This window comes from Oncorhynchus nerka, unplaced genomic scaffold (genome assembly GCF_034236695.1).
Source record: "Oncorhynchus nerka isolate Pitt River unplaced genomic scaffold, Oner_Uvic_2.0 unplaced_scaffold_1477, whole genome shotgun sequence".
NCBI classification, from domain to species: domain Eukaryota; kingdom Metazoa; phylum Chordata; class Actinopteri; order Salmoniformes; family Salmonidae; genus Oncorhynchus; species Oncorhynchus nerka.
In genome coordinates this window covers 81,084-108,365 of record NW_027039839.1, presented here as the reverse complement: position 1 = coordinate 108,365, position 27,282 = coordinate 81,084, and the positions used below count along the sequence as shown (strand labels likewise).

The 27,282-nt window shown below is 45.0% G+C and overlaps 1 pseudogene; it reads right to left on the bottom strand.

The window, feature by feature from the left end:
- Positions 1-1,536: 1,536 nt before the first annotated feature.
- Positions 1,537-26,453, bottom strand: LOC115118615 (beta-1-syntrophin-like; annotated as a pseudogene).
- Between the last annotated feature and the right edge of the window lie 829 nt (positions 26,454-27,282).

Sequence of the window (27,282 nt, the reverse complement as noted above, 5' to 3'; positions counted from 1 at the left end):
ACAATGTAACGTGTTGCTTTTATTACAGCACCTTCAGCACCTTCAATCATGTGCAAATATGGTACAATCCAGGTGAGCAAAGCTCTTAGAGACTTACCCAGAAAGACTCACAGCTCTTAGAGACTTACCCAGAAAGACTCACAGCTCTTAGAGACTTACCCAGAAAGACTCACAGCTCTTAGAGACTTACCCAGAAAGACTCACAGCTCTTAGAGACTTACCCAGAAAGACTCACAGCTCTTAGAGACTTACCCAGAAAGACTCACAGCTCTTAGAGACTTACCCAGAAAGACTCACAGCTCTTAGAGACTTACCCAGAAAGACTCACAGCTCTTAGAGACTTACAGAAAGACTCACAGCTCTTAGAGACTTACCCAGAAAGACTCACAGCTCTTAGAGACTTACCCAGAAAGACTCACAGCTCTTAGAGACTTACCCAGAAAGACTCACAGCTCTTAGAGACTTACCCAGAAAGACTTACAGCTCTTAGAGACTTACCCAGAAAGACACAGCTCTTAGAGACTTACCCAGAAAGACTCACAGCTCTTAGAGACTTACTCAGAAAGACTCACAGCTCTTAGAGACTTACCCAGAAAGACTCACAGCTCTTAGAGACTTACCCAGAAAGACTCAAAGCTCTTAGAGACTTACCCAGAAAGACTCACAGCTCTTAGAGACTTACCCAGAAAGACTCACAGCTCTTAGAGACTTACCCAGAAAGACTCAAAGCTCTTAGAGACTTACCCAGAAAGACTCACAGCTCTTAGAGACTTACCCAGAAAGCCTCACAGCTCTTAGAGACTTACCCAGAAAGACTCAAAGCTCTTAGAGACTTACCCAGAAAGACTCACAGCTCTTAGAGACTTACCCAGAAAGACTCACAGCTCTTAGAGACTTACCCAGAAAGACTCACAGCTCTTAGAGACTTACCCAGAAAGACTCACAGCTCTTAGAGACTTACCCAGAAAGACTCACAGCTCTTAGAGACTTACCCAGAAAGACTCACAGCTCTTAGAGACTTACCCAGAAAGACTCACAGCTCTTAGAGACTTACCCAGAAAGACTCTAATCTCTGTCGAATGTGATTCTAACATGTATTGAGGCTGGGTTTCTGTACAGCACTTTGTGACATCAGCTGATGTAAGAAGGGCTTTATAAATCAACTTGATTGATTGATTATATATACATTTGATTATTGACTCAGAGGTGGGAATACCTATGTAAATGAGATATTTCTGTATTTAGTTTCCAATAAATTTGATAAAGACATGTTCTCACTTAGTCATTATGGGTTACTGTGTGTAGATGGGTGGGCAGAAAAAATCAATGGAATCCATTTTGAATTCAGGCTGTAACCCAACAAAATGTGGAATAAGTGAAGGGGTGTGACTACTTTCTGAAGGCACTGCATCTGGCAAAACACTCACAATATAAATCCAATCAATTCTAATTGTAGAAGTGGTACCCCACCTAGCCCTGCACCCCCTGCCGTTACGCCCCTGTAGATAATAATATACGGGGGAAACAGAATAATAGTCATGCAGAATGATGCTGGAGCCTTTACCTGTTTCCAGGGTCTGGAGACGTCATGCTCCTGGTGACGTGACACATCTTTAAGGGGATGTACCTCCTGTCCCCCTGTAGGGACATGGTGGGGGTGATGGGGATGTCACAGTGGGGGCTACCCAGCCTCGGGGACTCGGGTGGGGGCGTCTCCCAGCCTATCTCTGACACAGGAGAACCCTTCTTCACATAGGGGCTGGCTTCTCTCATGTACTTCACTGGGAATATGAGAGAGGAGAATTATGGGTAAGCTTTTTCACAACCTGTCTTGAGGCTGGCTTCTCTCATGTACTTCACTGGACCAACAAGACAAAGGAATCATTTACTATGTTTTCATTGGTAGAGAGGTCATGCCTTTACTGCTGTTATGTTTGGTGAGGATAGTGCTAAGAGTCCTTGCCAACGTAACTTCAGTAGAGCTAGCTAGTGTCCTATAGAGGAGATTGACATGCAGACTCATAAAGTGACCCTGCTGTAACCCCACAATCTGTACCAGGCCGGTAGAGGTCCAAATATATTATACAGTTCTATTAGTGGTCCAAATATATTATACAGTTCTATTAGTGGTCTATTAGTGGTCCAGTTCTATTAGTGGTCCAGTTCTATTAGTGGTCCAGTTCTATTAGTGGTCCAGTTCTATTAGTAGTCCAGTTCTATTAGTGGTCCAGTTCTATTAGTAGTCCAGTTCTATTAGTGGTCCAGTTCTATTAGTGGTCCAGTTCTATTAGTGGTCCAGTTCTATTAGTGGTCCAGTTCTATTAGTGGTCCAGTTCTATTAGTGGTCCAGTTCTATTAGTGGTCCAGTTCTATTAGTGGTCCAGTTCTATTAGTAGTCCAGTTCTATTAGTGGTCCAGTTCTATTAGTGGTCCAGTTCTATTAGTGGTCCAGGTCTATTAGTGGTCCAGTTCTATTAGTGGTCCAGTTCTATTAGTGGTCCAGTTCTATGGTCCAGTTCTATTAGTGGTCCAGTTCTATTAGTGGTCCAGTTCTATTAGTGGTCCAGTTCTATTAGTGGTCCAGGTCTGTTAGAAGTGTTAATCCATTCTACAACGTGTTCTGAACTCACATCTATGAGTCACAACACACATCATACCTTGTACCCAGTTTAACACTTTCTGTGAACTCAAAGATATTGCACCTCCATGGGAAAACGTTGGTTGGCATTGTTTGAGAGGATTAGATGGATCGCTCCAAACTATGGATGTGAACCTGGCCAACAGCTCAGAGATGAGAGTCATTGGAAGTATTCCACACCACACAAGAGGCCTAATCCGACCAAAGACCACAACTCTGGGACATGGGATTCATTAGTCATTTGGTGGCTACACAGTTTCATAGACACAATCTGTGAATCACGTTAAATCCACAGCATTGATCACGAGTCACAGTAGACATGAATAACATAGCTATTATTACCCTGCTATAAACAAAATGTATCAGACTGTATGGAGTTAGTTTAAATTACAGGGCCGTGTGAACAACACTGATGTCAACCATTTACTCCTGCAGAAGGCAGGGATCTGCTTCCACCAACTGCATTACATCAATCTCTAAAGAGAAGTGGCAATATATTACAGAAATATATTAGCTTTTAACTGTTTATATTCCTAAACTATGGAGCTCTAAACGTATCAGCTGATGAACAGTTCTGGCATTCACTGTATTACATCCATCCAAGGGGAAGGTTTCAGAGGATAACATGACAAAGATGTACTGAAAAGGTGTACAAACATGACACAGGAGGTTGGTGAAACCTTAATTGGGGAGGACTGGGCTCGTGGTAATGACTGGAGTGGAATCAGTGGAATGGAATCAAATACATCAGACACATGGTTTCCATGGTTTCCATCCGTTTGATGCCATTCCATCAACTCCATTCCGGCTATTATTATGAGCTGTCCTCCCCTCAGAAACCTCCCCTGAAACACGAGTACAGGCCCTGTTCTTTAAGGAACGAAGTAAAGAAACCTCCACTGAAACACGAGTACAGGCCCTGTTCTTTAAGGAACGAAGTAAAGAAACCTCCCCTGAAACATGAGTACAGGCCCTGTTCTTTAAGGAACGAAGTAAAGAAATCTCCACTGAAACACGAGTACAGGCCCTGTTCTTTAAGGAACGAAGTAAAGAAACCTCCCCTGGAACACGAGTACAGGCCCTGTTCTTTAAGGAACGAAGTAAAGAAACCTCCCCTGAAACACGAGTACAGGCCCTGTTCTTTAAGGAACGAAATAAAGAAACCTCCCCTGAAACACGGGTACAGGCCCTGTTCTTTAAGGAACGAAGTAAAGAAACCTCCCCTGGAACACGAGTAACAGGCCCTGTTCTTTAAGGAACGAAGTAAAGAAACCTCCCCTGGAACACGAGTACAGGCCCTGTTCTTTAAGGAACGAAGTAAAGAAACCACCCCTGAAACACGAGTACAGGCCCTGCTCTTTAAGGAACAAAGTAAAGAAACCTCCCCTGGAACACGAGTACAGGCCCTGTTCTTTAAGGAACGAAGTAAAGAAACCTCCACTGAAACACGAGTAACAGGCCCTGTTCTTTTAAGGAACGAAGTAAAGAAACCTCCACTGAAACACGAGTAACAGGCCCTGTTCTTTAAGGAACGAAGTAAAGAAACCTCCACTGAAACACGAGTAACAGGCCCTGTTCTTTAAGGAACGAAGTAAAGAAACCTCCCCTGAAACATGAGTACAGGCCCTGTTCTTTAAGGAACGAAGTAAAGAAACCCCTGGAACACGAGTACAGGCCCTGTTCTTTAAGGAACGAAGTAAAGAAACCTCCCCTGGAACACGAGTACAGGCCCTGTTCTTTAAGGAACGAAGTAAAGAAACCTCCACTGAAACACGAGTAACAGGCCCTGTTCTTTTAAGGACTGAAGTAAAGAAACCTCCCCTGAAACACGAGTAACAGGCCCTGTTCTTTAAGGAACGAAGTAAAGAAACCTCCACTGAAACACGAGTAACAGGCCCTGTTCTTTAAGGAACGAAGTAAAGAAACCTCCCCTGAAACATGAGTACAGGCCCTGTTCTTTAAGGAACGAAGTAAAGAAACCCCTGGAACACGAGTACAGGCCCTGTTCTTTAAGGAACGAAGTAAAGAAACCTCCCCTGGAACACGAGTACAGGCCCTGTTCTTTAAGGAACGAAGTAAAGAAACCTCCACTGAAACACGAGTAACAGGCCCTGTTCTTTTAAGGACTGAAGTAAAGAAACCTCCCCTGAAACACGAGTACAGGCCCAGTTCTTTAAGGAACGAAGGAGAATAAGTAAAGAAAGGTATCAACATCTAACAGAAGCGTAAGACTATCATTATGCATAGAAGCTGACAGATCTGGCAAACAGATAGGCCTACCTCTGCAAGGGCAGGGTATGAAGTAGTCTTACGGGAATTCCTTGCTGAAGCCCTTTCATCTAATCCTCACGCTTATGTTGTAGTTGTGGTGTCATTAGTTCAGGCGCCAGCGGGATGCTTTCAGAGTGAGGTCATACACAGAACTCAGAGTATTCCTCTCTCGTTTGCCTCTCTCTCTTTCACTTATCGCTCCTATCTACTGGTTCTGCTCTCTCCTTCCTACTGGTTCTGCTCTCTCCTATCTACTGGTTCTGCTCTCTCCTATCTACTGGTTCTGCTCTCTCCTATCTACTGGTTCTGCTCTCTCCTTCCTACGGGTTCTCTCTCCTATCTACTGGTCCTGCACTCTCCTGTCTACTGGTTCTGCTCTCTCCTATCTACTGGTTCTGCTCTCTCCTATCTACTGGTTCTGCACTCTCCTATCTACTGATTCTGCTCTCTCCTGTCTACTGGTTCTGCTCTCTCCTGTCTACTGGTTCTGCTCTCTCCTGTCTACTGGTTCTGCTCTTTCTTATCTACTGGTTATGCTCTCTCCTATCTACTGGTTCTCTCTCCTATCTACTGGTTCTGCTCTCTCCTTCTTACTGGTTCTGCTGTCTCCTATCTACTGGTTCTGCTGTCTCCTATCTACTGGTTCTGCTCTCTCCTATCTACTGGTCCTGCTCTCTCCTATCTACTGGTTCTGCTCTCTCCTATCTACTGGTTCTGCTCTCTCGTTCCTACTGGTTCTGCTCTCTCCTATATACTGGTTCTGCTCTCTCCTTCCTACTGGTTCTGCTCTCTCCTTCCTACTGGTTCTGCTCTCTCCTTCCTACTGGTTCTGCTCTCTCCTTCCTACTGGTTCTGCTCTCTCCTTCCTACTGGTTCTGCTCTCTCCTCTATACTGGTTCTGCTCTCTCCTATCTGCTGGTTCTGCACTCTCCTTCCTACTGGTTCTGCTCTCTTCTGTCTACTGGTTATGCTCTCTCCTATCTACTGGTCCTGCTCTCTCCTTCCTACTGGTTCTGCTCTCTCCTATCTACTGATTCTGCTCTCTCCTATCTACTGGTTCTGCTCTCTCCTTCCTACTGGTTCTGCTCTCTCCTTCCTACTGGTTCTGCTCTCTCCTATCTACTGGTTCTGCTCTCTCCTTCCTACTGGTTCTGCTCTCACCTTCCTACTGGTTCTGCTCTCTCCTATCTACTGCTTCTGCTCTCTCCTATCTGCTGGTTCTGCACTCTCCTTCCTACTGGTTCTGCTCTCTTCTGTCTACTGGTTCTGCTCTCTCCTATCTACTGGTTCTGCTCTCACCTTCCTACTGGTTCTGCTGTCTCCTTCCTACTGGTTCTCTCTCCTATCTACTGGTTCTGCTCTCTCCTATCTATGGGTTCTCTCTCCTATCTACTGGTTCTGCTCTCTCCTATCTACTGGTTTAGCTCTCTCCTTCCTACTGGTTCTGCTCTCTCCTTCCTACTGGTTCTGCTCTCTCCTATCTACTGGTACTGCTCTCTCCTTCCTATTGGTTCTGCTCTCTCATCTATTGGTTTAGCTCTCTCCTATCTACTGGTTCTGCTCTCTCCTATCTATGGGTTCTGCTCTCTCCTTCCTACTGGTTCTGCTCTCTCCTTCCTACTGGTTCTGCTCTCTCCTATCTACTGGTACTGCTCTCTCCTTCTTATTGGTTCTGCTCTCTCATCTATTGGTTTAGCTCTCTCCTATCTACTGGTTCTGCTCTCTCCTATCTACTGGTTCTGCTCTCACCTTCCTACTGCTTCTGCTCTCTCCTTCCTACTGGTTCAGCTCTCTCCTATCTACTGGTTCTGCTCTCTCCTATCTACTGGTACTGCTCTCTCCTTCCTATTGGTTCTGCTCTCTCATATATATTGGTTTAGCTCTCTCCTATCTACTGGTTCTGCTCTCTCCTTCCTACTGGTTCTGCTCTCTCATATCTACTGGTTCTGCTCTCACCTTCCTACTGGTTCTGCTCTCTCCTATCTACTGGTTCTGCTCTCACCTTCCTACTGGTTCTGCTCTCTCCTATCTACTGGTTTAGCTCTCTCCCATCTACTGGTTCTCTCTCCTTCCTACTGGTTCTGCTCTCTCCTTCCTACGGGTTCTGCTCTCCTTCCTACTGGTTCTGCTCTCTCCTTCCTACTGGTTCTGCTCTCTCCTATCTACTGGTACTGCTCTCTCCTTCCTACTGGTTCTGCTGTCTCCTATCTACTGGTTTAGCGCTCTCCTATCTACTGGTTTAGCTCTCTCCTATCTACTGGTTCTCTCTCCTTCCTACTGGTTCTGCTCTCTCCTTCCTACTGGTTTCTGCTCTCTCCTTCCTACTGGTTCTGCTCTCTCCTTCCTACTGGTTCTGCTCTCTCCTATCTACTGGTTTAGCGCTCTCCTATCTACTGGTTCTGCTCTCTCCTATCTACTGGTTCTGCTCTCTCCTATCTACTGGTTCTGCTCTCTCCTATTTACTGATTCTGCTCTCTCCTATTTACTGATTCTGCTCTCTCATATCTACTGGTTTAGCTCTCTCCTATCTACTGGTTCTGCTCTCTCCTTCCTACTGGTTCTGCTCTCTGCTTCCTACTGGTTCTCTCTCCTATTTACTGGTTCTGCTCTCTCCTATCTACTGGTTCTGGTCTCTCATATCTACTGGTGCTGCTCTCTCCTTCCTACTGGTTCTGCTCTCTCCTATTCATTGATTCTGCTCTCGCATATCTACTGGTTCTGCACTCTCCTATCTACTGGTTCTGCTCTCTCCTGTCTACTGGTTCTGCTCTCTCCTGTCTACTGGTTCTGCTCTCTCCTATCTACTGGTTCTGCTCTCTCCTGTCTACTGGTTCTGCTCTTTCTTATCTACTGGTTTAGCTCTCTCCTATCTACTGGTTCTCTCTCCTTCCTACTGGTTCTGCTCTCTCCTTCCTACGGTTTCTGCTCTCTCCTTCCTACTGGTTCTGCTCTCTCCTTCCTACTGGTTCTGCTCTCTCCTATTTACTGATTCTGCTCTCTCCTATTTACTGATTCTGCTCTCTCATATCTACTGGTTTAGCTCTCTCCTATCTACTGGTTCTGCTCTCTCCTTCCTACTTGTTCTGCTCTCTGCTTCCTACTGGTTCTCTCTCCTATTTACTGGTTCTGCTCTCTCCTATCTACTGGTTCTGCTCTCTCCTTCCTACTGGTTCTCTCTCCTATCTACTGGTTTAGCGCTCTCCTATCTACTGGTTCTGCTCTCTCCTATCTACTGGTTCTGCTCTCTCCTATCTACTGGTTCTGCTCTCTCCTATCTACTGGTTCTGCTCTCTCCTATTTACTGGTTCTGCTCTCTCCTATTTACTGATTCTGCTCTCTCCTATTTACTGATTCTGCTCTCTCATATCTACTGGTTTAGCTCTCTCCTATCTACTGGTTCTGCTCTCTCCTTCCTACTTGTTCTGCTCTCTGCTTCCTACTGGTTCTCTCTCCTATTTACTGGTTCTGCTCTCTCCTATCTACTGGTTCTGCTCTCTCCTTCCTACTGGTTCTCTCTCCTATCTACTGGTTCTGCTCTCTCCTATCTACTGGTTCTGCTCTCTCATATCTACTGGTGCTGCTCTCTCCTTCCTACTGGTTCTGCTCTCTCCTATTCATTGATTCTGCTCTCGCATATCTACTGGTTCTGCACTCTCCTATCTACTGGTTCTGCTCTCTCCTGTCTACTGGTTCTGCTCTCTCCTGTCTACTGGTTCTGCTCTCTCCTATCTACTGGTTCTGCTCTCTCCTGTCTACTGGTTCTGCTCTTTCTTATCTACTGGTTATGCTCTCTCCTGTCTACTGGTTCTGCTCTCTCCTATCTACTGGTTCTGCTCTCTCCTATCTACTGGTTTAGCTCTCTCCTTCCTACTGGTTCTCTCTCCTATCTACTGGTCCTGCTCTCTCCTGTCTACTGGTTCTGCTCTCTCCTATCTACTGGTTCTGCTCTCTCCTATCTACTGGTTCTGCTCTCTCCTTCTTACTGGTTCTGCTGTCTCCTATCTACTGGTTCTGCTCTCTCCTATCTACTGGTCCTGCTCTCTCCTGTCTACTGGTTCTGCTCTCTCCTATCTACTGGTTCTGCTCTCTCTTTCTTACTGGTTCTGCTGTCTCCTATCTACTGGTTCTGCTCTCTCCTACCTACTGGTTCTGCTCTCTCCTTCCTACTGGTTCTGCTCTCTCCTATATACTGGTTCTGCTCTCTCCTTCCTACTGGTTCTGCTCTCTCCTATCTACTGGTTCTGCTCTCTCCTTCCTACTGGTTCTGCTCTCTCCTATCTACTGGTTCTGCTCTCTCCTTCCTACTGGTTCTGCTCTCTCCTTCCTACTGGTTCTGCTCTCTCCTATCTACTGGTTCTGCTCTCTCCTATCTGCTGGTTCTGCACTCTCCTTCCTACTGGTTCTGCTCTCTCCTATCTACTGGTTCTGCTCTCTCCTTCCTACTGGTTCTGCTCTCTCCTATCTACTGGTTCTGCTCTCTCCTTCCTACTGGTTCTGCTCTCTCCTTCCTACTGGTTCTGCTCTCTCCTATCTACTGGTTCTGCACTCTCCTTCCTACTGGTTCTGCTCTCTTCTGTCTTCTGGTTCTGCTCTCTCCAATCTACTGGTTCTGCTCTCTCCTTCCTACTGGTTCTGCTCTCTCCTTCCTACCGGTTCTTCTCTCTCATATCTATTGGTTTAGCTCTCTCCTATCTACTGGTTCTGCTCTCTCCTTCCTACTGGTTCTGCTCTCTCCTATCTACTGGTTCTGCTCTCACCTTCCTACTGGTTCTGCTGTCTCCTTCCTACTGGTTCTCTCTCCTATCTACTGGTTCTGCTCTCTCCCATCTATGGTTCTCTCTCCTATCTACTGGTTCTGCTCTCTCCTATCTACTGGTTTAGCTCTCTCCTTCCTACTGGTTCTGCTCTCTCCTTCCTACTCGTTCTGCTCTCTCCTATCTACTGGTACTGCTCTCTCCTTCCTATTGGTTCTGCTCTCTCATCTATTGGTTTAGCTCTCTCCTATCTACTGGTTCTGCTCTCTCCTATCTACTGGTTCTGCTCTCTCCTTCCTACTGGTTCTCTCTCCTATCTACTGGTTTAGCTCTCTCCTATCTACTGGTTCTGCTCTCTCATATCTACTGGTTCTGCTCTCTCATATCTACTGGTTCTGCTCTCTCATATCTACTGGTGCTGCTCTCTCCTTCCTACTGGTTCTGCTCTCTCCTATTCATTGATTCTGCTCTCGCATATCTACTGGTTCTGCTCTCTCCTTCCTACTGCTTCTGCTCTCTCCTTCCTACTGGTTCTGCTCTCTCCTATCTACTGGTTCTGTTCTCTCCTTCCTACTGGTTCTGCTATCTGCTCTCTCCTATCTACTGGTTCTGCTCTCTCCTATCTACTGGTACTGCTCTCTCCTATCTACTGGTTCTGCTCTCTCCTATCTACTGGTTCTGCTCTCTCCTATCTACTGGTTCTGCTCTCTCCCATCTACTGGTTCTGCTCTCTCCTTCCTACTTGTTCTCTCTCCTATCTACTGGTTTAGCGCTCTCCTATCTACTGGTTTAGCTCTCTCCTATCTACTGGTTCTCTCTCCTTCCTACTGGTTCTGCTCTCTCCTTCCTACGGTTTCTGCTCTCTCCTTCCTACTGGTTCTGCTCTCTCCTTCCTACTGGTTCTGCTGTCTCCTATCTACTGGTTTAGCGCTCTCCTATCTACTGGTTCTGCTCTCTCCTATCTACTGGTTCTGCTCTCTCCTATCTACTGGTTCTGCTCTCTCCTATCTACTGGTTCTGCTCTCTCCTATCTACTGGTTCTGCTCTCTCCTATTTACTGATTCTGCTCTCTCCTATTTACTGATTCTGCTCTCTCATATCTACTGGTTTAGCTCTCTCCTATCTACTGGTTCTGCTCTCTCCTTCCTACTGGTTCTGCTCTCTGCTTCCTACTGGTTCTCTCTCCTATTTACTGGTTCTGCTCTCTCCTATCTACTGGTTCTGGTCTCTCATATCTACTGGTGCTGCTCTCTCCTTCCTACTGGTTCTGCTCTCTCCTATTCATTGATTCTGCTCTCGCATATCTACTGGTTCTGCACTCTCCTATCTACTGGTTCTGCTCTCTCCTGTCTACTGGTTCTGCTCTCTCCTGTCTACTGGTTCTGCTCCTCCTATCTACTGGTTCTGCTCTCTCCTGTCTACTGGTTCTCTCTTTCTTATCTACTGGTTTAGCTCTCTCCTATCTACTGGTTCTCTCTCCTTCCTACTGGTTCTGCTCCTTCCTACGGTTTCTGCTCTCTCCTTCCTACTGGTTCTGCTCTTCCTTCCTACTGGTTCTGCTGTCTCCTATCTACTGGTTTAGCGCTCTCCTATCTACTGGTTCTGCTCTCTCCTATCTACTGGTTCTGCTCTCTCCTATCTACTGGTTCTGCTCTCTCCTACTCTCTCTCCTCTACTGGTTCTGCTCTCTCCTATTTACTGGATTCTGCTCTCTCCTATTTACTGGTTCTGCTCTCTCATATCTACTGGTTTAGCTCTCTCCTATCTACTGGTTCTGCTCTCTCCTTCCTACTGGTTCTGCTCTCTGCTTCCTACTGGTTCTCTCTCCTATTTACTGGTTCTGCTCTCTCCTATCTACTGGTTCTGGTCTCTCATATCTACTGGTGCTGCTCTCTCCTTCCTACTGGTTCTGCTCTCTCCTATTCATTGATTCTGCTCTCGCATATCTACTGGTTCTGCACTCTCCTATCTACTGGTTCTGCTCTCTCCTGTCTACTGGTTCTGCTCTCTCCTGTCTACTGGTTCTGCTCTCTCCTATCTACTGGTTCTGCTCTCTCCTGTCTACTGGTTCTGCTCTTTCTTATCTACTGGTTTAGCTCTCTCCTTCCTACTGGTTCTGCTCTCTCCTTCCTACGGTTTCTGCTCTCTCCTTCCTACTGGTTCTGCTCTCTCCTTCCTACTGGTTCTGCTGTCTCCTATCTACTGGTTTAGCGCTCTCCTATCTACTGGTTCTGCTCTCTCCTATCTACTGGTTCTGCTCTCTCCTATCTACTGGTTCTGCTCTCTCCTATTTACTGGTTCTGCTCTCTCCTATTTACTGATTCTGCTCTCTCCTATTTACTGATTCTGCTCTCTCATATCTACTGGTTTAGCTCTCTCCTATCTACTGGTTCTGCTCTCTCCTTCCTACTTGTTCTGCTCTCTGCTTCCTACTGGTTCTCTCTCCTATTTACTGGTTCTGCTCTCTCCTATCTACTGGTTCTGCTCTCTCCTTCCTACTGGTTCTCTCTCCTATCTACTGGTTCTGCTCTCTCCTATCTACTGGTTCTGCTCTCTCATATCTACTGGTGCTGCTCTCTCCTTCCTACTGGTTCTGCTCTCTCCTATTCATTGATTCTGCTCTCGCATATCTACTGGTTCTGCACTCTCCTATCTACTGGTTCTGCTCTCTCCTGTCTACTGGTTCTGCTCTCTCCTGTCTACTGGTTCTGCTCTCTCCTATCTACTGGTTCTGCTCTCTCCTGTCTACTGGTTCTGCTCTTTCTTATCTACTGGTTATGCTCTCTCCTGTCTACTGGTTCTGCTCTCTCCTATCTACTGGTTCTGCTCTCTCCTATCTACTGGTTTAGCTCTCTCCTTCCTACTGGTTCTCTCTCCTATCTACTGGTCCTGCTCTCTCCTGTCTACTGGTTCTGCTCTCTCTTATCTACTGGTTCTGCTCTCTCCTATCTACTGGTTCTGCTCTCTCCTTCTTACTGGTTCTGCTGTCTCCTATCTACTGGTTCTGCTCTCTCCTATCTACTGGTCCTGCTCTCTCCTGTCTACTGGTTCTGCTCTCTCCTATCTACTGGTTCTGCTCTCTCCTTCTTACTGGTTCTGCTGTCTCCTATCTACTGGTTCTGCTCTCTCCTACCTACTGGTTCTGCTCTCTCCTTCCTACTGGTTCTGCTCTCTCCTATATACTGGTTCTGCTCTCTCCTTCCTACTGGTTCTGCTCTCTCCTATCTACTGGTTCTGCTCTCTCCTTCCTACTGGTTCTGCTCTCTCCTATCTACTGGTTCTGCTCTCTCCTTCCTACTGGTTCTGCTCTCTCCTTCCTACTGGTTCTGCTCTCTCCTATCTACTGGTTCTGCTCTCTCCTATCTGCTGGTTCTGCACTCTCCTTCCTACTGGTTCTGCTCTCTCCTATCTACTGGTTCTGCTCTCTCCTTCCTACTGGTTCTGCTCTCTCCTATCTACTGGTTCTGCTCTCTCCTTCCTACTGGTTCTGCTCTCTCCTTCCTACTGGTTCTGCTCTCTCCTATCTACTGGTTCTGCACTCTCCTTCCTACTGGTTCTGCTCTCTTCTGTCTTCTGGTTCTGCTCTCTCCAATCTACTGGTTCTGCTCTCTCCTTCCTACTGGTTCTGCTCTCTCCTTCCTACCGGTTCTTCTCTCTCATATCTATTGGTTTAGCTCTCTCCTATCTACTGGTTCTGCTCTCTCCTTCCTACTGGTTCTGCTCTCTCCTATCTACTGGTTCTGCTCTCACCTTCCTACTGGTTCTGCTGTCTCCTTCCTACTGGTTCTCTCTCCTATCTACTGGTTCTGCTCTCTCCCATCTATGGGTTCTCTCTCCTATCTACTGGTTCTGCTCTCTCCTATCTACTGGTTTAGCTCTCTCCTTCCTACTGGTTCTGCTCTCTCCTTCCTACTCGTTCTGCTCTCTCCTATCTACTGGTACTGCTCTCTCCTTCCTATTGGTTCTGCTCTCTCATCTATTGGTTTAGCTCTCTCCTATCTACTGGTTCTGCTCTCTCCTATCTACTGGTTCTGCTCTCTCCTTCCTACTGGTTCTCTCTCCTATCTACTGGTTTAGCTCTCTCCTATCTACTGGTTCTGCTCTCTCATATCTACTGGTTCTGCTCTCTCATATCTACTGGTTCTGCTCTCTCATATCTACTGGTGCTGCTCTCTCCTTCCTACTGGTTCTGCTCTCTCCTATTCATTGATTCTGCTCTCGCATATCTACTGGTTCTGCTCTCTCCTTCCTACTGGTTCTGCTCTCTCCTTCCTACTGGTTCTGCTCTCTCCTATCTACTGGTTCTGTTCTCTCCTTCCTACTGGTTCTGCTATCTGCTCTCTCCTATCTACTGGTTCTGCTCTCTCCTATCTACTGGTACTGCTCTCTCCTATCTACTGGTTCTGCTCTCTCCTATCTACTGGTTCTGCTCTCTCCTATCTACTGGTTCTGCTCTCTCCCATCTACTGGTTCTGCTCTCTCCTTCCTACTTGTTCTCTCTCCTATCTACTGGTTTAGCTCTCTCCTATCTACTGGTTCTGCTCTCTCCCATCTACTGGTTCTGCTCTCTCCTTCCTACTTGTTCTCTCTCCTATCTACTGGTTTAGCTCTCTCCTATCTACTGGTTCTGCTCTCTCCTATCTACTGGTTCTGCTCTCTCCCATCTACTGGTTCTGCTCTCTCCTTCCTACTGGTTCTCTCTCCTATCTACTGGTTTAGCTCTTGTCTCTACTGTCACTAACATTACAGTGGAGGCTGCTTCTCCACTACTACTTAAAGCTGAAGATAACAGTGTGTGTACCTGTGTGTTCTCAACTCTGTTCCAAAATAAAATGTTCCATTTTAGTAGAGGGGAAAATAAAAGTAGGCGGGGTTTCATTATGTTTATTGCTATTCCTAGGAGTCTGTACTTCCTGCCTAGGAGTCTGTACTTCCTGCCTAGGAGTTTGTACTTCCTGCCTAGGAGTCTGTACTTCCTGCCTAAGAGTCTGTACTTCCTGTGGGGATTGTTCGTCACGCCCTGGCCATAGAGAAGCTTTTTATTCTCTATTTTGGTTAGGCCAGGGTGTGACTAGGGTGGGCATTCTATGTTATTTTTTCTATGTTTTTGGCCGGGTATTGGTTCTCAATCAGGGACAGCTGTCTGTCGTTGTCTCTGATTGAGAACCATACTTAGGCAGCCTGTTCCCACCTGTGTTTGTGGGTAGTTGTTTTCTGTTTTGTGTATTTGCACCTTGCAGAACTGTTCGTTTGTTGTTTTTGTTCAAGTGTTTGGTATTTATTAATCATATTATCAATAGTTACCACGCTGCACCTTGGTCCTCTTCTCCTCCCGACCACATTCCTTACATCGTTTTTGCTACAAAAGACATGAGCTCAAACTGAATCTGAAAAATGTACTTACAAGATTTCCTTTTTTGATATTGAATGTATTCTCAAAATATAGCAGGAGAGAATAATGACTGCAATAAAAATAGAAATAACATCTAAAAATGTATCATGGTTTGGTCGTGTTCTTACTCATCGACCACATTGTCCTGTTAATGCACGTGGTTTGGGCAGTACGTCTCTACTCCATCCTGCTTGTTCGTAGAAAAACGGTCCGAATGAGCTTTCTGAATGAATCAACGTCACCATAGAAACCCAGCTGGTAGAAACCCCAAGTCAACCTAATGGTTGGGTGCAAGTAATTTCTTCTTCAGTTATTATCCATACAATGGAAGCCATTATAGAAGCCAGCATGTCTCTGAATTCTGAAATAACATTACATCTATCTGCCCTATTGTCAGGTGTAATAATAACCAAGTCTTTGTGTTGTCAGCCTGTTAACTAGACACAGCCATTAGAGCTAGTTACATGTATTAATGTGGGAACAGAATGGAGAGCTTTGTTAGCTGCTCTTATGGAGCCGAGAAAAGAAAATGGATAATTTGACATGAGTAACTTCTGGATGAATAAAACAACCAGGAACAAAGGGGACTTTTTTTATTGGGACTTTAATTGCAGAATAGAATGGAACTCTTTTTTTTTACCTCCTCTGAATGGGCAGGTAGATACTGCTACAGAACAAAACACCTTGTACAGAATACACAGAGGTCTACAAGGTATCTTTTCCCCCTCTGAATGGGCAGGTAGATACTGCTACAGAACAAAACACCTTGTACAGAATACACAGAGGTCTACAAGGTATCTTTTCCCCCTCTGAATGGGCAGGTAGATACTGCTACAGAACAAAACACCTTGTACAGAATACACAGAGGTCTACAAGGTATCTTTTCCCCCTCTGCTGCCTGAAAAGGTCTGATGTTATCAAAGCAAGAACAGGTACTTGAACGCCCGGTTAAATGGGACTACAGTTTATATCAACTTTAGCAGAAATATTTGTAACGACCGTTTGGTGGAAGAAGGTGAGGACCAGGATGCAGCGTAGTAAAGTGTTCATGTTTTTAATACCGTAATGAACACTGTACAAAACAAATAAAACGACAAAAACGAACAGTCCTGTGTGGTGCTGAAAAAACACTGAACAGAAAATAATCACCCACAACTCAAGGGTGAAAACAGGCTGCCTAAGTACGGTTCTCAATCGGGGACAACGATTGACAGCTGCCTCTGATTGAGAACCATACCAGGCCAAACACAGAAAATACCAACGCATAAAAAAACAAACATAGACAACCTACACAACTCACGCCCTGATCATACTAAAACAAAGACATAACAAAATAACTAAGGTCAGAACGTGACGATATTAGATAATATCACAGTGAGATTGACTGTGTTCATAGCATGACTTCTATGTTAAGAACAACAAGGTGAGGAGTCTGTACTGGAGCTTTATGGGGAGACAAGTTAAAGGACAATATTCAAACAATGAATTCAGTCAAAGTAAACCAACAGTAAATTCACAGAGTGGATAATAGGAGTGTTGAGAAAACTGATTTATAAATTGTACCAGGGTCAGGAGTAGATCAACTGTACTAGGGCCAGGAGTAGATCAACTGTACTAGGGCCAGGAGTAGATCAACTATACTAGGGCCAGGAGTAGATCAACTGTACTAGGGCCAGGAGTAGATCAACTGTACTAGGGTCAGGAGTAGATCAACTGTACTAGGGCCAGGAGTAGATCAACTGTACTAGGGCCAGGAGTAGATCAACTGTACTAGGGCCAGGAGTAGATCAACTGTACTAGGGCCAGGAGTAGATCAACTGTACTAGGGCCAGGAGTAGATCAACTGTACTAGGGCCAGGAGTAGATCAACTGTACTAGGGCCAGGAGTAGATCAACTGTACTAGGGCCAGGAGTAGATCAACTGTACTAGGGCCAGGAGTAGATCAACTGTACTAGGGCCAGGAGTAGATCAACTGTACTAGGGCCAGGAGTAGATCAACTGTACTAGGGCCAGGAGTAGATCAACTGTACTAGGGCCAGGAGTAGATCAACTGTACTAGGGCCAGGAGTAGATGGTTCACTCTGTCATCACAGCTTGTGTGTTTGATTTATAAACTGTACTAGGGCCAGGAGTAGATGGTTCACTCTGTCATCACAGCTTGTGTGTGTGATTTATAAACTGTACTAGGGCCAGGAGTAGATGGTTCACTCTGTCATCACAGTTTGTGTATGTGTGTATGTATGTGTGTGTGTGTGTGTGTGTGTGTGTGTGTGTGTGTGTGTGTGTGTGTGTGTGTGTGTGTGTGTGTGTGGCCTCACTACTACTAACAGCTGGTGTAGTCATGAAAGCTTCTCTGATGACACAACAACCAGTCAACATGCAGAGAGCGTTGTAGTCCTGACTGCCTGCTGATCACACACACACACACACACACACACACACACACACACACACACACACACACACACACACACACACACACACACCACACACAGGTGAATGTGATGACAGCCAGGCAGTAGACAGTAGAGGCTCAATGAGAGGTCACTTCAGCACTAGAGACTAGAGACTACCACACTGTGCATTACACAGGATATAACATCATTGTGTGTGTGTGTGTGTGTGTGTGTGTGTGTGTGTGTGTGTGTGTGTGTAATACAAACATTGTACCTTTTCTAGAAAATGATATTGACATTGTGATGTAACAACTGTTTGTCCGCCTTTAAGTGAAGGACTTCCCTACTGGGAAGAGGTGTAGTGAAGTTTCAGCTGAGAGAGAAGCTGAAACACGGGAGTCCTCTGGTGTTGTGAAGTTTCAACTGAGAGAGAAGCTGAAACACAGGAGTCCTCTGGTGTAGTGAGGCTTCAACTGAGAGAGAAGCTGAAACACGGGAGTCCTCTGGTGTTGTGAAGTTTCAACTGAGAGAGAAGCTGAAACACAGGAGTCCTCTGGTGTAGTGAGGCTTCAACTGAGAGAGAAGCTGAAACACGGGAGTCCTCTGGTGTTGTGAAGTTTCAACTGAGAGAGAAGCTGAAACACAGGAGTCCTCTGGTGTAGTGAGGCTTCAACTGAGAGAGAAGCTGAAACACGGGAGTCCTCTGGTGTAGTGAGGCTTCAACTGAGAGAGAAGCTGAAACACGGGAGTCCTCTGGTGTAGTGGGGCTTCAACTGAGAGAGAAGCTGAAACACGGGAGTCCTCTGGTGTAGTGAGGCTTCAACTGAGAGAGAAGCTGAAACACAGGAGTTCTCTGGTGTAGTGAGGCTTCAACTGAGAGAGAAGCTGAAACACGGGAGTCCTCTGGTGTAGTGGGGCTTCAACTGAGAGAGAAGCTGAAACATGGGAGTCCTCTGGTGTAGTGAGGCTTCAACTGAGAGAGAAGCTGAAACACGGGAGTCCTCTGGTGTAGTGAGGCTTCAACTGAGAGAGAAGCTGAAACACGGGAGTCCTCTGGTGTAGTGGGGCTTCAACTGAGAGAGAAGCTGAAACATGGGAGTCCTCTGGTGTAGTGAGGCTTCAACTGAGAGAGAAGCTGAAACACGGGAGTCCTCTGGTGTAGTGAGGCTTCAACTGAGAGAGAAGCTGAAACACGGGAGTCCTCTGGTGTAGTGAAGTTTCAACTGAGAGAGAAGCTGAAACACGGGAGTCCTCTGGTGTAGTGAGGCTTCAACTGAGAGAGAAGCTGAAACATGGGAGTCCTCTGGTGTAGTGAGGCTTCAACTGAGAGAGAAGCTGAAACACGGGAGTCCTCTGGTGTAGTGAGGCTTCAACTGAGAGAGAAGCTGAAACACGGGAGTCCTCTGGTGTAGTGAGGCTTCAACTGAGAGAGAAGCTGAAACACGGGAGTCCTCTGGTGTTGTGAAGTTTCAACTGAGAGAGAAGCTGAAACATGGGAGTCCTCTGGTGTAGTGAGGCTTCAACTGAGAGAGAAGCTGAAACACGGGAGTCCTCTGAGTATTACAGTAAAGCACAAATCAGCTGTTTCCTCATCTTCACTCCAATTCCTCTGACCAGAACTCAGCTTCTCAAGTACAATACTGTATCTCATACACGGTGTACTCAAAGGCATACATTGTAATTATGTTGTAGTCATTGCTGTACATTATCCCCATGTTTCAGTCATAATTCACACACATAGAACATGCTACAGTATGTACATATTGTTATTAGCTCTTCAGAACAGTCTTTACACACACACACATGCCGTTGAATGTCTGGAGTGAGAGAACTCTCAGGAGGACAATGCATTCCAACCAGAGGAGGCTGGTGGGGGGAGCTGTAGGAGGACAGGCTCATTGTAATGTCTGGAGTGAGAGAACTCTCAGGAGGACAATGCATTCCAACCAGAGGAGGCTGGTGGGGGAGCTGTAGGAGGACAGGCTCATTGTAATGTCTGGAGTGAGAGAACTCTCAGGAGGACAATGCATTCCAACCAGAGGAGGCTGGTGGGGGAGCTGTAGGAGGACAGGCTCATTGTAATGTCTGGAGTGAGAGAACTCTCAGGAGGACAATGCATTCCAACCAGAGGAGGCTGGTGGGGAGCTGTAGGAGGACAGGCTCATTGTAATGGCTGGAATGAAATACATGGAATGTAGTCAAACATGTGTTTTCCATATGTTTGATAACGTTCCAATAGTTCCAGTCCAGCGATGACAATGAGGCCGCCCTCCTATAGCTCCTCCCACTAGCCACCTCTGACTTCAACCCCGTACTGTCTTTGAGCTTATCATTACAGCAGACCTCTGCTCTACCCTGCTGGGACCCTACTTCCTTCTGCTGGAACTGTAATAACCCTGCTCTCTCTGTGTGTGTGTGTGTGTGTGTGTGTGTGTGTGTGTGTGTGTGTGTGTGTGTGTGTGTGTGTGTGTGTGTAACTGTAATAACCCTGTTCTCTCAGGGGAAGGTCACACTGTTTATACAGGCTTTATGTTGCCTGGTTACTGGTTACATAGTGAGGTAGAGGTTGTTTATGTTGCCTGGTTACATAGTGAGGTAGAGGTGTTTATGTTGTCTGGTTACATAGTGAGGTAGAGATTGTTTATGTTGCCTGGTAACTGGTTACATAGTGAGGTAGATGTTGTTTATGTTGTCTGGTTACATAGTGAGGTATAGGTTGTTTATGTTGCCTGGTAACTGGTTACATAGTGAGGTAGATGTTGTTTATGTTGTCTGGTTACATAGTGAGGTAGAGGTTGTTTATGTTGTCTGGTTACTGGTTACATAGTGAGGTAGAGGTTGTTTATGTTGCCTGGTTACTGGTTACATAGTGAGGTAGAGGTTGTTTATGTTGTCTGGTTACATAGTGAGGTAGAGGTTGTTTATGTTGTCTGGTTACAGAGTGAGGTAGAGGTTGTTTGTGTTGTCTGGTTACAGAGTGAGGTAGAGGTGTTTATGTTGCCTGGTTACATAGTGAGGTAGAGGTTGTTTATGTTGTCTGGTTACATAGTGAGGTAGAGGTTGTTTATGTTGTCTGGTTACATAGTGAGGTAGAGGTTGTTTATGTTGTCTGGTTACATAGTGAGGTAGAGGTTGTTTATGTTGTCTGGTTACATAGTGAGGTAGAGGTTGTTTATGTTGCCTGGTTACATAGTGAGGTAGAGGTTGTTTATGTTGTCTGGTTACATAGTGAGGTAGAGGTTGTTTATGTTGTCTGGTTACATAGTGAGGTAGAGGTTGTTTATGTTGCCTGGTTACAGAGTGAGGTAGAGGTTGTTTATGTTGCCTGGTTACATAGTGAGGTAGAGGTTGTTTATGTTGTCTGGTTACATAGTGAGGTAGAGGTTGTTTATGTTGTCTGGTTACATAGTGAGGTAGAGGTTGTTTATGTTGTCTGGTTACAGAGTGAGGTAGAGGTTGTTTATGTTGCCTGGTTACATAGTGAGGTAGAGGTTGTTTATGTTCTGTGGTTACAGAGTGAGGTAGAGGTTGTTTATGTTGCCTGGTTACATAGTGAGGTAGATGTTGTTTATGTTGTCTGGTTACAGAGTGAGGTAGAGGTTGTTTATGTTGCCTGGTTACATAGTGAGGTAGAGGTTGTTTATGTTGTCTGGTTACATAGTGAGGTAGAGGTTGTTTATGTTGTCTGGTTACATAGTGAGGTAGAGGTTGTTTATGTTGCCTGGTTACATAGTGAGGTAGAGGTTGTTTATGTTGTCTGGTTATAGAGTGAGGTAGAGGTTGTTTATGTTGCCTGGTTACATAGTGAGGTAGAGGTTGTTTATGTTGTCTGGTTACAGAGTGAGGTAGAGGTTGTTTATGTTGTCTGGTTACATAGTGAGGTAGAGGTTGTTTATGTTGCCTGGTTACATAGTGAGGTAGAGGTTGTTTATGTTGTCTGGTTACAGAGTGAGGTAGAGGTTGTTTATGTTGCCTGGTTACATAGTGAGGTAGAGGTTGTTTATGTTGTCTGGTTACATAGTGAGGTAGAGGTTGTTTATGTTGTCTGGTTACTGGTTACATAGTGAGGTAGAGGTTGTTTATGTTGTCTGGTTACATAGTGAGGTAGAGGTTGTTTATGTTGTCTGGTTACAGAGTGAGGTAGAGGTTGTTTATGTTGTCTGGTTATAGAGTGAGGTAGAGGTTGTTTATGTTGCCTGGTAACTGGTTACATAGTGAGGTAGAGGTGGTTTATGTTGTCTGGTTACAGAGTGAGGTAGAGGTTGTTTATGTTGCCTGGTTACTGGTTACATAGTGAGGTAGAGGTTGCTTATGTTGTCTGGTTATAGAGTGAGGTAGAGGTTGTTTATGTTGTCTGGTTACATAGTGAGGTAGAGGTTGTTTATGTTGTCTGGTTATATAGTGAGGTAGAGGTTGTTTATGTTGCCTGGTTACTGGTTATAGAGTGAGGTAGAGGTTGTTTATGTTGCCTGGTTACTGGTTACATAATGAGGTAGAGGTTGTTTATGTTGTCTGGTTATAGAGTGAGGTAGAGGTTGTTTATGTTGCCTGGTTACTGGTTATAGGGTGAGGTAGAGGTTGTTTATGTTGCCTGGTTACATAGTGAGGTAGAGGTTGTTTGTGTTGTCTGGTTATAGAGTGAGGTAGAGATTGTTTATGTTGTCTGGTTACATAGTGAGGTAGAGGTTGTTTATGTTGTCTGGTTACATAGTGAGGTAGAGGTTGTTTATGTTGCCTGGTTACATAGTGAGGTAGAGGTTGTTTATGTTGTCTGGTTACATAGTGAGGTAGAGATTGTTTATGTTGTCTGGTTACAGAGTGAGGTAGAGGTTGTTTATGTTGTCTGGTTACATAGTGAGGTAGAGGTTGTTTATGTTGCCTGGTTACATAGTGAGGTAGAGGTTGTTTATGTTGTCTGGTTACATAGTGAGGTAGAGATTGTTTATGTTGTCTGGTTACAGAGTGAGGTAGAGGTTGTTTATGTTGTCTGGTTACATAGTGAGGTAGAGGTTGTTTATGTTGTCTGGTTACATAGTGAGGTAGAGGTTGTTTATGTTGTCTGGTTATAGAGTGAGGTAGAGGTTGTTTATGTTGCCTGGTTACAGAGTGAGGTAGAGGTTGTTTATGTTGTCTGGTTACATAGTGAGGTAGAGGTTGTTTATGTTGCCTGGTTACATAGTGAGGTAGAGGTTGTTTATGTTGTCTGGTTACATAGTGAGGTAGAGGTTGTTTATGTTGTCTGGTTATAGAGTGAGGTAGAGATTGTTTATGTTGCCTGGTTACATAGTGAGGTAGAGGTTGTTTATGTTGTCTGGTTACATAGTGAGGTAGAGGTTGTTTATGTTGCCTGGTTACAGAGTGAGGTAGAGGTTGTTTATGTTGCCTGGTAACTGGTTACAGAGTGAGGTAGAGGTTGTTTATGTTGTCTGGTTACATAGTGAGGTAGAGGTTGTTTATGTTGTCTGGTTACATAGTGAGGTAGAGGTTGTTTATGTTGCCTGGTTACATAGTGAGGTAGAGGTTGTTTATGTTGTCTGGTTACATAGTGAGGTAGAGGTTGTTTATGTTGCCTGGTAACTGGTTACAGAGTGAGGTAGAGGTTGTTTATGTTGTCTGGTTACATAGTGAGGTAAAGGTCGATTCTTGGATGCAGAGAAATGTGAAATTTTTTATTATTTGTGTGTGTGTGCCAGCCAGCCAGCCAGCCTGTGTTGTTTTGGGCAAAACTTGATATTATACTCCCAGTCCTGTGATGCACGATTCCCAAGGTTGGATGATAAAGATTTCCTCAGAAATTCAAAGTATTTGATTTCGCAACATGGAGAGGGAGTCACCTAAATATTTATCAACAAGGGACATAATATTATTTCCTTATTCTGTAAACTGTTGACGTTGCTGATAGGCCTATTGAAAACATTTATTTTAGCAGGTGAAAATGTTTTGTTTTATAGCAATATATAATGCTCCATGGCTAATTTGAGTTTTTCTAGATTTAGAACGTAAAACAACATTTATAAAGCAATCATTAACCCTTAAAGGTCTTGTACAGAAAATAGTTACATTGTTTATGTCTATGTTGCAGAACAGTGATTACACATTATTTTCTCAGAATATTGACACACACAAAAAAAGATTTTAAGGTGGTTAGCCATCAAGTGACAGAGTTGACAAGCCACTTACGGAGTTGACAACAGATACTCAAAACAGATATATTTTTGCCTCTAAAAGTAGAAGTTAAATACAAAGGTTTGTAAAGTATGGATAATAATTCATTTAAAAAATCCCCAATAAAAACAACCATTCTATTAGATTTTTCAGCACTCTGACAGAGTTGATGTTTTACTTCATTCAAAATTCATATTCTTTCATAATCAGCTATGAAAAGCCAACTGACATTTACTGCTGAGGTGCTGACCTGTTGCCCCCTCGACAACAACTGTGAATATTATTATTTGACCCTGCTGGTCATTTATGAACATTTGAACATCTTGGCCATGTTCTGTTATAATCTCCACCCGGCACAGCCAGAAGAGGACTGGCCACCCCTCATAGCCTGGTTCCTCTCTAGGTTTATAATCTCCACCCGGCACAGCCAGAAGAGGACTGGCCACCCCTCAGAGCCTGGTTCCTCTCTAGGTTTATAATCTCCACCCGGCACAGCCAGAAGAGGACTGGCCACCCCTCATAGTCTGGTTCCTCTCTAGGTTTATAATCTCCACCCGGCACAGCCAGAAGAGGACTGGCCACCCTCATAGCCTGGTTCCTCTCTAGGTTTATAATCTCCACCCGGCACAGCCAGAAGAGGACTGGCCACCCCTCATAGCCTGGTTCCTCTCTAGGTTTATAATCTCCACCCGGCACAGCCAGAAGAGGACTGGCCACCCCTCATAGCCTGGTTCCTCTCTAGGTTTATAATCTCCACCCGGCACAGCCAGAAGAGGACTGGCCACCCCTCATAGCCTGGTTCCTCTCTAGGTTTATAATCTCCACCGGCACAGCCAGAAGAGGACTGGCCACCCCACATAGCCTGGTTCCTCTCTAGGTTTATAATCTCCACCCGGCACAGCCAGAAGAGGACTGGCCACCCCACATAGCCTGGTTCCTCTCTAGGTTTCTTCTAGGTTCTGGCCTTTGTAGGGGGTTTTTCCCAGCCACCATGCTTCTACACCTGCATTGCTTGCTGTTTGGGGTTTTAGGCTGGGTTTCTGTACAGCACTTTGAGATATCAGCTGATGTACGAAGGGCTATATAAATACATTTGATTTGATCTATCAATCAGGCAGAGAGAGTTGATAGTTGGTTGTTACCATTGTAATTCCAATATTGTTTGTTTAAATATATTTATGCAATAAGACACCTCAGGGGTTTGTGATATATGGCCTATATACCACGGCTATGGGCTGTGTCCAGGCACTCCACTGTCATGCTTAACAACAGCCATTAGCCGTGGTATATTGGCCATATACCACACCCCCTCCTGCATTATTGCTTAATTTGAGAACTTTCCAGACCATGAGTGGTCTTGTTGCACTACATGTAATGAGAACATGAATAAGAGGTCATTATGGTAGAGCTCACCCTGCTCATTCCTGATTTGACTTGACCAAATCTCCAGACACATCTTTTAGGAATCACAGTTTAGAGATAAATCATCTTTAAAGTCACGGAAGGCTATTGCAAGAAACAACATAAGAATTTCAGTTAATCTTCATTATTGCCCAAAGAAATTTAACACTATTTTGGAGTTTCAAATGGGCATCCTTTTGCCCCGGCATTGAACCAACATGGAAATTAATAATATTGAAAGTATTTAGAAAATCGAAGAAGAAAAAAAAGAATCATGTTTGTTTGTGGACCCAGTTGACAGAGGTTGATCACTCATATGTTTGAGAGCAGAAATATTAATGTGCGTAATTCCTCTGGCAGCCTGCATTTAGATTTGAGGATGCCCCCGGGCCCCCACACTTCACCAAGAAAGAATGTATCGAACGACAGTTGGTCCCGTTCCGTTCTTACCTTCTAGCGTCACCTCTCTCCCGGCTCGTTTGAGCCCCTGCACCGCCTCGTCATGCGTAGCGTCCCGCAGGTTCACACCGTTCACCGACAGAATCGCGTCACCGACATACAAGGCTTGGGTTTGATCCGCAGCCAGACCTTTGAAGATCTTACTAATAAGTATCGGCATTTTATTCTCTTTTCCTCCCTTTATGCTGATGCCGAGTCCTCCTACTTCTTGCTTTATTACTTTCACACATCTTTTTCTGTTTGCGATCGCCTCTGGGACTTGCTCCTGTAAATCCGTGAAAGCTGTCCTCACCGCAGTTTTCGGACTGTTTGTGTGATCCGGGTGAGTTGCGTTGCACCCGTAAGATCCATTGGTGATGCCGTTTAGGGTCACATTCTCTCCCAGGTCCTCGCAACTCAACGTTAGAGCTTCTTCGTTCAAGTTGGCCAAAACATTGTGCCATCGGTCCCTCACTAAAACCTCCAAAAATCCACTTTTTTGTACTCCGTTCCTCGAAATTACTGTAGCTACCGCCATCTTTGAAGCATTCTTAAAATGCCATGTGATTAAAACTCAAATAGGACTTTACCCCCGAACTTCTCAGCATGGCTTTCCAATAGTTCAGCAACTTCAGCTAACGGCTCTTTTTTTTGGCAACATAACCCAGTCCCTGCTCCAACAGCCCATATCCTCTTTGGGTGGAGCAAACTCGAAGGGCAATCCCACTAAGCAAATCACATTTCTATCCACACAGAACACTGCCGAGAGCTGTGCTTAAGTTCAAATGACATGTGTAGCCCACACTAACGTAAATGTAGAGCGTCATACCTTATTACAGCCGTATTATATACATTATTACCACCCTTTGACAAACATTACCAGGCATGCAGGGTTTTATTCGGAGGGCGACCCGTGTAAAGGAATGTCCCAGTGTTGGGCGAGTTGGATCTTTAGAGGTGTCCGCTAGTAGACTTGTGCCTGTCCCGCTCTCTCTCTTGTGCGGTCCATGCAGCGTGCCAGGTGCGCAAGGTTTGCTCGGCTTCGGCAGCGGATTTGTTGGAGGGGTTAAACACAAAACTTGCATTAAAAAAAAGAGAAGTCGTATTTCCTAACATCTCACGGACTAAATGCACTTTCAATGGTCAACACACGTGTAAAATAGCCTATAATAACCTAATAATCTACAAATATGCATTATTATAGGCAAATTGGGAATGAGCATATTCTATGAGTTATTTGTAATGGATCATAGACTAGACGTGGTGGTTACATTTTTCCAGCGAAAAACGATGAGAACTTTACAGAAATATGTCAACGCCATCTGAAACACGATGAGAGAACGTTACAGAAGTACTGTATGTTAGCGCCATCTGCTGGTGGAGAGAGAACCGGCGTAACCCTGCTGTCTGTCACAATATACAGTCTGTACTCCTGCTGTCTGTCACAATATACAGTCTATAGTCCTGCTGTCTGTCACACTATACAGTCTATAGTCCTGCTGTCTGTCACACTATACAGTCTATAGTCCTGCTGTCTGTCACAATATACAGTCTATAGTCCTGCTGTCTGTCACAATATACAGTCTATAGTCCTGCTGTCTGTCACAATATACAGTCTATACTCCTGCTGTCTGTCACAATATACAGTCTATACTCCTGCTCTCTGTCACAATATACAGTCTATACTCCTGCTCTCTGTCACAATATGCAGTCTATAGTCCTGCTGTCTGTCACAATATACAGTCTATAGTCCTGCTGTCTGTCACAATATAGAGTCTATAGTCCTGCTGTCTGTCACAATATACAGTCTATACTCCTGCTGTCTG